This window comes from Dryobates pubescens, chromosome 6 (assembly GCF_014839835.1).
Source record: "Dryobates pubescens isolate bDryPub1 chromosome 6, bDryPub1.pri, whole genome shotgun sequence".
Taxonomy (NCBI): domain Eukaryota; kingdom Metazoa; phylum Chordata; class Aves; order Piciformes; family Picidae; genus Dryobates; species Dryobates pubescens.
In genome coordinates this window covers 20,375,433-20,387,813 of record NC_071617.1, presented here as the reverse complement: position 1 = coordinate 20,387,813, position 12,381 = coordinate 20,375,433, and the positions used below count along the sequence as shown (strand labels likewise).

At 35.8% G+C, this 12,381-nt stretch overlaps 1 protein-coding gene across 1 annotated transcript in view; it reads left to right on the top strand.

Moving 5' to 3' along the window:
- ESR1 (estrogen receptor 1) overlaps window positions 1-12,381 on the top strand; it is a 105,730-nt gene that overhangs the window by 27,802 nt on the left and 65,547 nt on the right. The window lies entirely within an intron of this gene.

Here is a 12,381-nt window from a genome sequence, read left to right as displayed (position 1 = left end):
TGAGATTAATAAGGGAAAGAAAATTTCTATGTTATCTTTGCTTTAGTTATGTCTAATCACGGAGGCAGTGAGAAATCTAATTTAAAAATCCATATTGGATCAAGCTGACCACTCTTTCATGCTAAGTGTATCTCATGTCTATGATTAAGTTCTTATCCAAAACAATTAGGGTTTTTTTTTTGAGAATTTCCTATCAGATGAAGATTAATTCATGTTTTGATTGATTTATTAATCTTAATTTAGTGCTCCATTAGGAACATGCTTCTATCCCATTCTCAATTTCTTTAAGATGTAAGCTGTCTTTTGAGAATAACTACTGACAAGGAGTATTTCCTTGATGAAATAGAATTTGTGTCTGTCAGCAAAGCAGGACTTTGAACTATGCACAGAATAGTTTCTTTCACACTTCTGTGGCTTAAAGCCTACTGTGCAACATATCCAGTGGATTAAAGGACGTCTATCAGAAACAATGTTAGTTACTGTGACTGAGATAATTCTTGATTTAAGTCCCAGTCACCCTGTGGAAAGGACACTTCTTTGCTTTATTCAACATCTCCTAAACTGAGTAAGAAGTAATTGTGAGTCTACTGAAAATCTGGGTACTCTTCAGTACCCATTTGTGAGAAGAAAATAAAACACATTTCTTCCTTTTCAAAGAGAAAACCTGTGAAGCACTGAGGTTAGTTAGATTTCTACAGTTTTTTTAAATCTCAAGGTGATAAATAGGCAAAAAATACCTGTTGCTCCTTTTAATAAAATAAATATAGTGGAGAAGTTTTTCCCTTCATATCACAAGGTGTCATGATTGCCTGTTTTGTTGCATGACTGTCACTGAGGTCAGTTAAATAAGACTTCTATCATTCAGTTTAGAATTTTCCTCACCTTGAATGATTGGCTGTGGACGAGACATCAGTAAATTAATTTGAATTAATAGCTAATTTTATTTCTTTTTTTTTTTTTTTTTTTTTTTTTTCCAGACGTGTCAAAATGATTTTCAGAAAAGAGAGTAGTTACAGCCAGAGGTCAATAACAAGCAGTACTGGAGGGAGAAAGGATGAAATGCTTTTCCCTTAACATCAGGAAGATTTACTTAAAATTATGATGTAGGGAGAATAGATCCCTTACTGAGCATTTTTCATTATTTTTTGTTTGAGTTCTCCTGATCAAATAAAAAAATATTCTTAGGATTTAAAAATTCCATCCTTGTACCAAACTGAACTAAGTCAACAAGAAAGTGAAAATTGAAAGAGTCTAAGCAAAAATAAGATAGTTATCAAGTAATTGTACAGCACAAATCTTCAGCATTTGTTCATTTTGGAAGAAGAAATTAATCTGACTCTTTCATTGAGTTTTGTGATTCTGTCACCACTGTGGTGGTCTTGCCCTAGTGTCCTCTACAATGGATCTAAATTCTATTTGTGTTCCAGAACATGCCAATTAGTAAATTTACTTCTTGCTATATTTGAACAATATAATTTTAAACTTGATAACATTAAAATAATTAAATCTTAAGTTTCCAGTGCTCCATAAAAGGCTTTTCTGGATCTTTAAGTCTAATATGAGCCCATTGCTGCTTGCCCTATTCCTTATGGGCATGAAGAAGGCTTGTTACAACAACCTTTTGCATAGTTGAAGACTGTTATCATATCTTTCCTCAGTCTTCTCTTTTTCAGACTAAACAAACCCACTTCTTTCAGTAGAACATGCTTCTGATCCCATTTGCTAAACTCCTCTCTAATTTCTCCAGTTGATCCACTTCTTTTGTTGCTAATAGCTATTATAAAATGTGACACCCACTAGCATCAAGAGAGTAATTCAAGAATATAAGTGTTTCTGAGAGAACTGTGATCAGCTGATCAGTCTGAAGGACTTTTAATGTCATAGATATTCAATTGGGGTGAACTATGGGATTTTAAAAATTTCTTCGTGGATCTAGACAAGATCACTGCCTCAGCAATTACAAGTTCCCATTGGCCCTGTGTCCAGTTTATGAAATCACAACAATTTTCAGATTGAGAATACATGGGAAAAAATGCCATTTACTGTGCAGACAGTAATAATTTTAAACAGGTTGTGACTGGGTATCTAGGAAAGAATACTATTAAAGTGCAGGTCTATGTGCAGAAGAACATGTGGATTAACTATTATTATAACTGCACTGTATGCATGATACACATTTTTTAAAAGGGATAAAAATTTCCTGGGAATCATATGATTAAACTGTACTGAGATACTCAGGACTTGGTTGTAGAAACTGGAGTAACAGAGAATGCTTTCAGCAATTACTTTTGTTGCTGTTTGTAATCTATCTTTCTTTAAATGCAAGTCAACCACACTCTGTGCTTTTCTGTCCTGTTTCTCTGTGCATGCATCGATGCAAAGATGACTAATATTTTTCATACACATCCTAGAGTTCATAGGACAATCACTACATTGAAGTTTGATGTTCTTAATACACTGTAGTCAAACATTCTATATGATTCTTAATAGAATCACAGGAAAATGTGAGTACAGTCATGAACAATGAACAGTGTAAGGGATCGTTCCTCCCTGTGTGTCTGTTATGCTCGGTGATATGCTTACTTGCATAAGTATATACTTTGGTTTTGTAAAAAAATCACATCTGCATTGAACTCTACCTGAGATGGTGATGGAATTTTAAAAATTAAGTTATTTTTGTTTGCTGTTAACAAAAAAGTTAAACTTTAAAAGACAATCTCACTTAATAGCTATTTCTCAATATATGCAACTGCTCGATTTTGGTTAAACAACGGATAGCTGTTGGAAAATCTCAGCAGTCTCCTGAAACTGCCCATGTCAGTCTGTTTTGTTAGTTTATGTCCCCAAAGTGATTTGAAACCTTGTTTTGAGAAAGCTCTGTGCAGACTGATATTACTGTATTATGTTTCATGGGAGAGAAAAATCCTCTGACACGAAGAACACTGTGTTGCTTGGTGATAGAAGAGTGCTTTATTCTTTTCCCAGCCCATGTAGCCTTCAGGAGTGTACTTGTTCAACCGACTTGAATCCAGAAGCATAACAAGCAGTCACACCATAGCACACTGTACTTCTCTACTAAAATATTTATGGATTTTAAGACCAAGAAGGGCCATTAGATCAGTAACTCTGGTCTTCTCCCAGTATAAACTTTATATAAAATCCATGTACAAAGACCAGTAACTTGGGTATATCTTTTAGAAGATTCCCAGTTTCACTCTGTGGGCTCAAGACCTTTCTTACAGTGATTGCTTATTCTGATTTGTTCTTCTGCCTGCTGAAACACTACCTTTCTAATTTGAACTACTCTAGCTTTTACATCACATCCATGAACCAGACTTTGTAGCTAGTATCTTTCTCCTGTGGGAAGTTCTTACAACTTGTTACAATCAAATCATCTTGATATCTTAGGTGAACTAAGTGTTTCAGTCCCCTTCTGTATATCATCCTGTTTTCTGAGTCCTTTGTCTTTGCACCTTTCCTGATCTCCCACATCCATAACAGACTATTTAACATTTCAGTTTCAGAACAGGATGATGTTTCAACATCAGCCTTACAGATGCCATTAAAAAGCCCCTTCTGACTCACACATTCTTCTCTTCTCCTTCTAATTCACTTGGTTTTTTTGGATAGCCACCAAAGGGAATGGGACAGTAAGGAGTTACTCTTACCATATCTGACAGGCATCCAACAAATGCCTACATAAGTGGGCTGAGAATCCACATCGCGATCACAAAGGATTCAGAACAAATGAGGGGAAACTCCTTATGCTGCAGAATATCTTGAGCTCAGAACTGCTCAAGTATTTATGACATTTCCAATTTTATTTCCCTACCTCCTTCATATGTCCTTCTGAAGTTCTTCAGGTATAATTTCTCTGCCTTTTCTTACAGTTGTATATGCAGACAAAAATCTGGGTTATTTCACAAATATTCAATTAAGAATTGCTGCATGATGAGAGGCAATACCTGTCCAGCAAGATCAGGTTGGTGTCTGAAAATGGATGAATAGCTATGCCTTGATTACAGAGATATAGTGGTCTTAAAGTACAGGAACTCTTGAAGCTGGGAAGTATATTAATTGTGTGGCTTGAACAAGGATCTCATTTAAGGGTTATGAATTTTGATCATCAAGTAGGAGAGTTTTGGCAATGTACTTTGAGTGTTACCACTTGTTTTAACTTCATAGCAATAGAGCTGTACTTTGTTGAAAGTATGTAGTTCAAACTTCAATGCTAAGAGTAGTGGTAATATGTACATATTTTTGCCTGAGTTGAAGAGAATTTCAGAGGTAAAACATGCTTAATAAGTAGGTATTTAGGTAATGCTGAAGTGCATCAATGGCAATACTGTTAATTTGGGAGGTTTCTGTGAAGTTCTCTTTAACTTCCCATTGTCTTCTGTTTTCATAGTATTTTTGTAGTCTTCTTGATAACAGCTGCCAATTCTGTTAGATCTTGGAGCCAAGAAGGCAGAAACTTCCTACTAAGACTTCTTATACACTGCTTCCATGAGTTCTCAGCAGAAAGTGCAAAACTACAAACATGAACCTAAGTGATGCTGGCAGATGTAATCACAGCCAGTAAATAGAGGGCTGCAGACTGATATCTAGTCTCAGACTAGAAAACACATAGTTCCAATTTGAGTGGTAAGTGACTGCTGGAAGTTCAAAGGCTAGAAAGTGTGTGTTTGGGAAGCCCACCAGGGTTTAGCCATCACTGGGACCACTCTAACAGACTGTGGTCAGCCAAGATATTCTGAAACTTCTTTTGATATTTTTTTTGTGGTTGTCATAGTTTTTCTCTACAGCCCCTTGAATTAAACACAGGCTCTGATCATTGTTCGCTTGTATAAATTTTTAATATTAGCAGTCTAATTGATGGTGGTCTTGTTTCAGAAACTTGGGTGCTATTGGAAGGCAAAAGTCAACATGGATGTGTCAGTGACTTAGGCTTTTGACATCAGAATACTTCCTTATTTTCTTGGCTTAAGTAAATCATAGTGGACCTTGTGCCCTAGTCCATATTTCTTTCTCGTGAGGGGACAAACTGAAGCATGTCCAGAGAAGGGTGACAAAGATGGTGAAGGGTTTGGAGAATAGGTCTTACAAGGAGTAGCTAAAGGAATTTGGGTTGTTTAGTCAGGAGAAAAGGAGGCTGAGGGGAGCGCTTATTGTTCTCCACAACTACCTGAATGGAGATTGTAGTGAGGTGGCTGTTGGTCTCTTCTCCCTATTATGAAGTCATAGGATGAGAGGAAACGCCCTCAAGTTGCACCAGGAAAGGTTTAAATTGGGTATCAGAAGAAAATTCTTCACTGAAAGTGTTGTTAAACACTGGAAAAGACTTTCCAAGGAGGTAGCTGAATCCCCATCCCTGACACATAGATATGCTAAAGAACATGGTTTAACACCAAACTTGGTAGTGATAGATAATAGTTGAATTCAATGATCTTGAAGGTCTTTTCCAAGTGAAATGATTCTATGATTCTAACTGTTGCAAATTCCTTACATATGTTTATTGAACTGCTTCTTAAAAATCCAGTAGCCTAATGTAATGTTTTATTCTCCAAATCTTTGAAGACAGCTGTGAAATTTGAATATTTCTTCCTGCAGGTTAAAATCAATACTTATTTTCCTGTTTATTCTGCCACAGAAAACAAATTGTTCTCTTTCCTTTTGCAATAGCTTTTAAAGCACAGATTGCTATCACATGTAAAGAAGAACTTTAAAAAGTATCATTTTACCTACCCTGAAGATTTACCTAACCTTTTCTCATAAGACTTGTTTTCATTTTTTCCCTAGGCCTCTAATCTTCTAATTGCTCTATTTTAGAAATTCTCCTCTTTCTTTTCCTTCCCCTTTTTTTTTTCATATTTAAAGCATGATTTCCTTCTGTATGATGCTTTACAAGTACTAAACAGAGTAATAGGAGATCCTTGCAAGGTCTTTTTTTACATCCATGACACTAATATTAGCTTTATTTAAAAAAATAATAAATGACACTGCTCACTCACAATCAGTGTGATGCAGTATAAACTCAGGCAAACTTTTCTGGAAGGAAACCACTTCTTTCCCATCTTGTTTTGTGCATCAGATTATTCCTGGTTTAATATAGTGATTTATACTCTTCCTTATTTTTGCACTGTTTTCCCCCATGTGTTTATCTCCAGTTAGCAGAGATTCTTATCTTATAGACTCCTGCCATTTATTTAATTGTCTTTCAGCATGACTAGCAAAGTAGTCTGGTCTTTTCTCTGTTTTTCTAGTATGTGTAAATGCCATCTACAATCTGTTACACATCAGTGAGGAAAACACCCTATAGAAATGGATCCAGGACAATAACTATGGAGCCTCATTCAAAATCAGCTTTCATTGTCACATTGAACTCTGGTAGTTCATCCTTCAGACTGATTTTACTGAAATAATCTATATTTTCATAGTTGACATATGAAATATCTCCCCAAGCAATGCTCAAAAGCCTTTCTGGAGTTGGCAACACACTTTCTCAGAAAGCAGAGAACACTCACTTGTTGTTACCTGATTTTATATATGGTCACTGGTTCTTCTTCTAAGTCCAAAGTTTTTTCTACCTCCTAGAAAAAATTCCTGTCACTTGGAGGCCATACTTAATGTATCCTGTATTATTAGTTTTAATGGTGCTTTATTTCCTCTGAAATATGATTATTGTGGTGTATCAAGCTACAAAAAACCAGTATTTAGTGTTTTGTGTATTTAATGAATATTTCAGTTGGGAAATCACATTACTCCTAGCTCAGGGTTCATTCAGTCTGTCAGCAGCTCAAAATATTCACACAGGGAAAATAAATAGAATTACAAATTACAAGAGAACACATTTGTTGAGCAGCAAAGTGCTTAACTGTTATTCATTTTAGAACATGTGAAGGGAAATATGTTTGTAACCTTATTTAATTCAGATGTGTTATTGATTTAAACTCACCCTGTGAGTTTCACTACCACAAACTTTCAGACTTTCTGCAGGTTAAATTGGCCTTTGCAGTCACTTTTGAAAAGTGGACATCAAATTAGAGGGAACTACTTATGATTACTAAAATGGTGAAAGTACTGGAAATGCATGAAGTGATCTTTGACATAATTTATTTCCAAAAGGAGACTATTAACAAACTATTGAAGTATGTGTACTAGTTCAGAACTGCCATAAAAGAACCAGCATGGTGATTAACTGCTGGTATAATTTAGTAATAGATCTAGTGAATATCTCATTATCTGAGTTATTTGAATAAGATTAAGTATTTCTCTCAAAGATTTGATTTAATTTGGTTACCAATTGTTGAAATAGTTGAACTTCCTTGTTATTTATAACACTCTAAAATGTTCTGTTTTCCTGTATATCTCCAGCCACAAGTTATCTTTGTTGACCTTTCTGATTATGAAATGGATGAATCTTCTACAGAATATGGATGATGGAGTACAAGTGAACAAACCAGGGAAAGAAAGAACATTGTAACTAGGTTTTACTTTGCATGATAAAGTAGTACACAAGCAGAAAAGGGGCTTTTGTTAAAGATTAGTATAACAATTTAACAAACTGCAAGTTGCCTGGACTGCAGTTTCAGGGTCACAGAATTCAATGCAGAACACCCAAAGTGCTTAGAAATGCCAATGTCCACTGCATGCTCTCTGCAGTAAGAAGCCCATCCATGTCCCTTTCTTGTACTCTACCCTTTTATAAAGAAATACCAACGCTTCCTTTACAGCAGCACTGTGAGGATAAATACATTATAGCTCCTTGCAAATTTTAAGATACCAGGAACCATTCAGATACCAAAGACTGAAATGTAAGACTAGATAAACTTAATCGATAGAGTTGTATTAAACTCTTTGTTGGGAACAGTTTGTTAAATTTTAAGTACACATGAGTAATTTTCAACGTTTTTAGCTTTTTGGCCTCTCCATTAGTTGTGGTATTTTTCTGTAGCAGAATTCCACCCCTTCCCTTTTTGGCTCAGATAAACTGGGAAGCTAAAAATACACAAGCTTTAATTCACAGTCTATGGGAATAAGATATCTATGGCTTGTCTACAACTCTATCTGAAAATGCTTTTTGTCTCTGGAGTGATCATAATGAGGTGGTTGCGAGTAATACATTGTGGGAGTTTTTGCTTTAATGCAGCTGGTGGTTTAATCATCTGCCAAGGATTTAAAGCCATTGTGGTTTACCAGATAGGGAAACAGAAAATAATGTCACACTCCATGCCGTATTTTGTAGAGATTGGGCTCTGGATGGGAATATTTTTTTTATTTGTCATGAGCTAAAAATGTAATTCTTATTTTGGTACCCTGTCTGGAATAAAAAAATATATATAAAAAAGAAGAGAATGGAATTTGGGTAGAAGCAGGCTTTCTCAGTGTATATGATCATGCATTATCAAAGTGAAGAGATGGCAGCAGGTTCAATATCCTTATGCAATACCTGTTCTCATTCTTCTTTCATAATTTTTCCCACTAGATGAAATATATATGGAAAGGTTAAAGGAATCATTGGTATCATAATAATTTGTCTTGAATTAACTTCTCATGTGAACAGTGCTGTGCATACATGAATGCAAAAAGATTTTACTAGAAGGGGAAAACTCAGAGCGGGCAGTACATGACACAGCTGAAAGACATAGTACAGAGTACATAGATTTTAACCTTTCCTTGTTTCTCATTAATCAATGGTTCCATGTTTTTCTTTCCAAGGTATGCACAGAAGGAGTACTTCTTCACTGGATGCAAAAGAAATATGCTTTATGATCTTTTAGGTCCTATTCAATACTGTCAGATGTAGTAATATCTTGCTAGTTTAAAAACAGAAAATGGTTAATCTTCTCAGCAGTGCTGGGTCGTTGTTAAGAAAACCCAAATTCCACACCCGAAGGCTTTACTCGAGGATAATTAAGCTGTGAGTTTGAGTGTCTGTGCTTATGAAGGAATTAGGCATAAGCTTCTGTTATTTTGTGAAACCCATTATGAAAGAGTGAGATTTTAAAAACAGTACAGTTTTATTGAAGCACTTTAATGTAACATTGATTTAGCTTTTTATTTTACATTGAACATTTGTTTATACAGGGTTAGCATTTGTAATGTATAGGTGCTATGCTTTTTTGGTTTTACCATTTATGAAAACTTTCCACTTGATGTTGGATCGTCTTCTTTCCAAGATTTTACTTTTTGTCTACAGAATTCTCACTTGTCACTTGCTTGGCACCTTAAGGTGTGGATAAAGTCTACAACTGTAGGCTTCCCTTCACCTACATGTATGAAATTCTGCTAATTTGACTGTCAGGATAAGATCATATAAGGACCTGGTTTTTTTCCACAGGTAGTGGATAACCTGGCAGATGCCTTATGCAGATAGATCAAGAACAGAAAGAAATTTGCATGACATGAGTCCTGAAATAAAAGAATAATGAAGGGAAGAGCACATAGTAGTAAAATTATTAGCTTTGAAATGGATCATGAACTGATTCAACTACATTAGTTTAGTTGTCAGAGAAAATTCACCTGGCAAAAATATATCTTTATTTGCTTTGTAGAATTGTGATTAACCATTCTTAAGCCAGCATGCAGACATGTCCATTTCTTTAGTTCATTTTTTGGCAAAACCTTTGTACTGCATGAAGTAATCATTCCCTTAGGCTGATCTTGATGGTCATTGGAACACTGCATGGGAACTACTATTGGAACACAGCATAGGAACTACTTACATGTTTAAGAAAAAAAAGTATTTCTATATCATGGTAATTGCTGCTGATATAGTAACATGAACCCAGTTTTCATCCCTGTTGATGAAGGACAAAATGAATTCAGCTCTGCAAAACAATTCACTGAAACATTCAAGCACATACTTTAACCATATATACTGTGCTCTACTACATGCTAGAAATACACAGGTGCTTCAATGTTCTGCTGAGTGTAGTAACTCTTGACTTTAAAGAAATATAGAGTGTTTTGCTGACTAAAAGTTCAGACAGCAAAACACTCCATGTTCAAGCATCCACCCACTCCGATTCTAGCATGCACTGTTGCAAACACCACAGCTATCTTGAGAATCCGTAGACCGGCAATGTTGAGTCTCTGAATGTAAATGCTAACCACATGTCTCACAGAGACAAAAGAAAGTCAGACTGCATGTGCAGAAAGAAAAAGCTCCTTTGTGACAGGCTAGGTTAGAATAATCTCAAAACCATCCTAATTTCAACCATTTTCTTTGTCACACTTTGCTTCCTCTTCACTGTTGGTCACTATCATACAGGTTGTTACATCTAAAAGAATGCTTTGAGAAAAGAGACAGGTCTTTTCACTCTGTTCTGGAAAGACTTTAGCATGCAATAAAGTGCTGTAACAGTATTTAATGTTATTCCTAGTGGGTTAAAATGTACAATTAGTTATCACAAGAGAAACAGACCACCCCTCTGCAAGCTCCTCCGATATCTTCTCAAATTCTTCCTTTGTAGCTGGTGATAGTGCAAATCATAGATATGAGAGATTTAAAATTAGGAGTTTGCCCTCTTAAGCTCACTGCTTTCAATTTTGTGCAGGTTATCTGATAATGAATATTTAAAAACCACGGTAAAACCACAGAGTCCAATTGGGATGTATTTCTCTTTACAAGTATTAATGATTGCTGAAGATATTTGTTCCTCTCTCAATTCCTGTGACACTGGCTGTCCAAATGGCCTAATTAGACTCTCTCATAGTATATAGGGCAGTTGGGCACCAGTTGATGTGTCCCATCTTCATGTTTACAGTTCCCACCAATGAGAAATCACAAAATCACAGAATGACAGGGGTTCAAAGGGACCTCTTGAGGTTGTCTAGTCCAACCCTGCTGCTAAATAAAGCAGGTTCACCTAGAGCACGTTGCACAGGGCAGTGTACAGGTGAGTTTTAAATGACTCCAGAAATGGAGACTCCACCACCTCTCTGAGCAGCCTGTTCCTGTGCTCTACCACCCTCAAAAAAAAAGGAGTTCCTCCTCATACTTAGATGGAATTTCTTATGTTCAGGTTTGTTTCATCTTGTCCTGTCACTAGACATCACTGAAAGAAATGTTGGTCCCATCTTCCTGACACCCACCCAAAACATATTTATAAGTATGGATAAAACCCCCTCTTAGTCTTCCCTTCTCTAGGCTAAAAAACCCCAAGACCATTACGTCTGTGCCTTGTAAAGGAAAATTCCTTCCTCACTTTTTGTGACTGAATACTTGAAATGAGAGGGTATTGTGGAGAAGCAGAAAAGGTTCCTATCTTATTTCTTCCCTTTGTTTCTTCTTCTCCAATTGTTTGATAGTAATTTCTACTGTATACTCTAATTATCAATTTTTTTTCTTCTCATTGCTTACACATTTTCCAGTCTTCTGTAGGCATGTTGGTTTATGTAAATAAAAAAATATGAGAAATACTTAAATACTCTATGAAATATGAAGTCTAAAAAGTAACATTCCTATGGCACTTGTGATCTGAAGACATCTGCCCCTCACATGCACATTTTTCATTTAAAACTTGACAGTTTATTCTGTGAAGTCTGTCAAGCTCTTTGAAAGAAGAGTGGATTGTCTAAGCTGCATCTAAGGTCATCTACATGAAAACAAACTAATTATACTGACCTTTAAAGCATATATTTAAGATAAAGGTTTTCAGTGTAAAACTATGATAATATGAATCATGTAAATTTCAGCAGGGACTGCAACTCTATCACCAACAATATTATTAATGTACTATTCTACCACGCAAATGCGTTCCCAAATGTTTGCAGTTTGCATAAGAGTAAAAGAAAAGGTTGTCATTCCCATCAGCACTGTGAAATAGAATGGCTGCCCTGCAGATACTGCCTCCACTTCATTTTTCATCTTTACATAATGTGAACTTTAGTTTAAATTATACACCCCACCCCCCCCGCCCCAAGAGATAAAACTTACAAGCATCACTTATGAGCATCACTGGTCCAGCAAGGTCCAGCAAGCTTTGACCTAAGTGGAAACTTTTTTTGCTTTTCCTATTTTACAGAGAGCTAAATGATGACCTGAATATTTTTTTTTGCTGAATTCAGAGCCTGCACTTGTTTGCCTTGTGAATTTGCCCTTTAAGTTCACTATGAAGAAGACCAGACTCTGTCAGTCTTTCTTAGTTTCTTGCATGCTATTTCAGAGATTGGCTTAAAGACCAAGGTTGATGATTGAGGTCAGGTGGCACAATCTTTTGCTGCTTCTTAGTGTGCATTTTCTTTCAAATTTGGCTTTCTCTTTTTGCTCCTTTTCCCTGTAGAAACTGCATTTTTGTATGGTTGAGTATGTTTTGGTTTTTTTTTTCAGATTTTTTTTTTCCCTTACATGTAAAATGTTTTGAATCAGATATAGAA